Here is a 3,958-nt window from a genome sequence, read left to right on the forward strand (position 1 = left end):
TCATCTTGGGCGAGAAGGTGGAAAGCATTGCTCGCAGGAGGGACGATCTGGAGAGCTATCTGAGGAGCCTTGCCAAGAAGTTGTTCATCAAGCTTGAAGGTGCTCATTTTGTTCCGACTGATTTTTTTTGTGTCGACTCAGTGTACGAAAATTGACTTATCCTTAGATCGTGAATGCAGAGTTTTGCCAGAACTTCGAAGAGGAGACTGGGCGGATCGAACCATGTTTGGATCCAATCAATTCTCCCATGAAAGATGAAACTGCCATGAATCTGCTCCGACTGGAATCTCACATCGACGGTGTCGTGGACTACTTGGCTCGACTGAAGGTCGCCATGTCACGGATCGACCCGACACTTTGGCCAGAGGCCATGCTCCAAAACGATCTTGAGTCCCTGATGACTCGACTTAACGGAATCCCTGACCGAGTGCAGGAGTGGAAGAAGTCTTCTGCTTGGTGTGGCGCTGATGTGGCTCTGTCTTTGGTTCGTGTCCACTGCAAGGAGGTGCGACAAGATAAGCTGGCCGCAATCAAGGTCGCCAACACCCAGAAGCATGACTTCCGAACTTTTATGGAGACTTTCATCGCTGCCGCCACTCAGATTGTCGATGGCGTCGACCTGGACGAGTTCGTCGAGCCTGCCAGCCCTCCTCCTGCGGAGTGAACAAACTTTTATGCCCCACCTTAAATTTTCCTCGGAATGCCGAGTGGTTTTTGTAACCGTTAAACTCTTTTGGGATGAATGCCTGAGCACTTTGATCTGTGGTCCGGACCCTTTAGGATTTATCTGAACTCGGTTTATCGTTGAATATCTTTATGAATCCCCCGTCGAGTGGAAATAGTTCTTCATTCGAGAGAACTTTTTTGTACTTGTGGCGCAGCTCCGAAGGAGAAGGTAGCAGTCGACCTGCACCTCGTTACTGCAGAGCAGGATGGAGTGCACGTTGTATTTGTGGCGAAGCTCCCCAAGGAGGAGGTGGCCGTTGACCTGCATCTTGTTACTTCAGCGCAGGATGGAGTGCACGTTGTATTTGTGGCGAAGCTCTCCAAGGAGGACGTGGCCGTCGACCTGCAGCTTGTTACTGCAGAGCAGGATGTGTTTCGTACTTAGGCGAGTGCCTGACCGCAGCTAAGTCTTCAAGTGAGAAAACTTAGGCAAGTACCGGACTGCAGCTAAGCCCCCGAGTGGGAGGACTGCTCTCCACTCGGTAGGATTTTTCAAACTTAGGCGAGTGTCTGACTGCAACTAAGTCCTCAAGTGAGAGAACTTAGGCGAGTACTGGACTACAGCTAAGCCCCCGAGTGGGAGGGCTGCTCTCCACTCGGTAGGATTTTTTCAAACTTAGGTGAGTGCCTGACTGCAGCTAAGTCCTCAAGTGAGAGAACTTAGGCGAGTACTGGACTGCAGCTAAGCCCCCGAGTGGGAGGGCTGCTCTCCACTCGGTAGGATTTTTTCAAACTTAGGCGAAACGGATTCGCAGCTAAGATTCTGAGTGGGAGGCTGGCTCATCACTCGGTAGGAAATCATTTTTATAAACTTAGGCAAAGCGGATTCGCAGCTAAGCCACCCACTAGGGGATTTCTTACGTAAACAAAAACAATAATAATCACTGGGAAAATTATAATGCTCTTGTCTTTGATAAATAAACTACAGGAGTTTTTTCTTATTACATCTTATCTGAATGATAACTCAAGTATAAAAGGGGCGGAGTAGCTCCGCATTCCAGGCTCGTGGCTCATCAATCTGGCGATCGACATTGTAGAGATGGTATGCTCCATTATGGAGGACTCTGGTGACTATGAAGGGGCCTTCCCAAGTAGGAGCGAGTTTATGTGGTTTCTGCTGATCCACTCAGAGGACTAAGTCTCCTTCTTGGAAGGCTCGGATCTTCAAATTTCTGGCATGGAATCGATGCAAGTCTTGCTGATAGATGGTCGATCGAATCAAGGCCATTTCTCTTTCTTCTTCCAGGAAGTCGACTGCGTCCTGCCGGGCTTGTTCTGCTTCATCTTCAGAGTAGAGCTCGACTCGGGGAGTGTTGTGAAGCAGGTCACTCGGTAAGACTACCTCGGCTCGGTAGACCAGAAAGAATGGGGTTCTTCCGGTCGATCGATTCGGGGTTGTCCATAATCCCCAAAGGACTGATGGAAGCTCGTCCACCCAAGCACCTGCTGCGTGCTTGAGATCGCGCATCAATCAGGGTTTCAGTCCTTTGAGAATTAGGCCGTTCGCCCTTTCTGCTTGCCCATTCGACTGGGTGTGAGCGACCGAAGCATAGTCGACCCGAGTGCCCTGAGAGGCGCAAAAGGCCCTGAATTTGTCGGAATCGAAGTTTGACCCGTTGTCGGTGATGATGCTGTGCGGAACTCCATATATGAATATCAACTCTCTGATGAAACTGATAGCGGTGCAAGCATCAAGATTCTTGATAGGCTTTGCTTCAATCCAATTGGTGAACTTGTCGACTGCTACCAGCACATGAGTGAAGCTGCTCCTGCCTGTTCTCAGTGGTCCAACCATGTCTAGCCCCCAAACAGTGAAGGGCCAGACGAGTGGAATGGTTTTCAGGGCTGACGCGGGCTTGTGTGACATATTGGAGTAATACTGACATCCTTCACATTTGTCGACTATCTCTTTTGCCATCTCATTGGCTCTTGGCCAGTAGAATCCCGCTCGGTATGCTTTAGCCACAATGGTCCGAGAGGACGCATGATGACCACAGGTCCCCGAGTGGATATCATCAAGGATCATCTGACCTTCTTATGGTGTGATACACTTCTGGCTGACCCCAGTCGCGCTTTCTCTATATAACTGTCCCTTTATGACTGTAAAGGCCTTGGATCGACGGACGATCTGTCGAGCCTCTTCTTTGTCTTCCGGGAGTTCTTTCCTTAGGATGTACGCGATGTACGGTACTGTCCAGACGGGAGTGATGACCAAGACTTCCATGATCAGGTCGACCACAGCTGGAACTTTAACTTTAGTCGGATCCGTGGCGCTTTTTGGCTGCGGGGCCTCTTCAGTGAAGGGATCCTCCTGAACTGATGGTGCGTGGATGTGTTCCAAAAACACATTGCTGGGAATGGCTTCTCTTTTGGAACCTATTTTTGCCAGATCATCAGTTGCTTGATTTTTCAGTCAGGGTATGTGGTGAAGCTCTAACCCCTCGAATTTCTTCTCCAGCTTTCTCACTGCATTGCAATAACCAGTCATGGCCGGACTTCTGACGTCCCATTCCTTCATCACCTGATTAACCACCAAATCTGAGTCGCCATAGACCATGAGGCGACGGACGCCGAGTGAAATGGCCATGCGCAACCCATATAAAAGTGCTTCGTATTCTGCCTCGTTGTTAGAGGAATCAAAGTGGATTTGAAGAACATATCTGAGTTTATCCCCTCTGGGGGAGACCAACACCACTCCGGCGCCGAAACCATTCAGCATCTTGGAGCCGTCGAAGAACATGGTCCAATGCTCCGAGTGAACCTGAGTCGGCAGTTGCTATTCAATCCATTCGGCGACGAAATCCGCGATTGCCTGTGACTTGATAGCGTTCTTTGCCTCAAACTTGATATCTAAAGGAAGGAGTTCAATCGCCCATTTTGCCACTCGACCTGTTGCGTCCCTGTTATCCAGGATCTCTGACAATGGAGCGTCACTGATGACTGTAATGGGATGATCAGACAAGTAGTGAGCAACTTTCTTTGTGGTCATATAAATCCCATATACAAGCTTATGATAATGAGGATATCTTTGCTTCGATGGGGTCAAGACTTCAGAAATATAACATACTGGGCGCTGAACTTTGAAGGTTTTTCCTTCTTCTTCCCGCTCGACCGTAAGTACCGTACTGACGACTTGTCCTGTGGCTGGAATGTAAAGCAACAAAGGCTCCTTGCTGATTGGGGCAGCAAGGACCAGCTGGGTGGAGAGCAGAGCATTGAGCTCTACAAACGC

This window comes from Triticum dicoccoides, chromosome 2A (genome assembly GCF_002162155.2).
Source record: "Triticum dicoccoides isolate Atlit2015 ecotype Zavitan chromosome 2A, WEW_v2.0, whole genome shotgun sequence".
NCBI lineage: Eukaryota > Viridiplantae > Streptophyta > Magnoliopsida > Poales > Poaceae > Triticum > Triticum dicoccoides.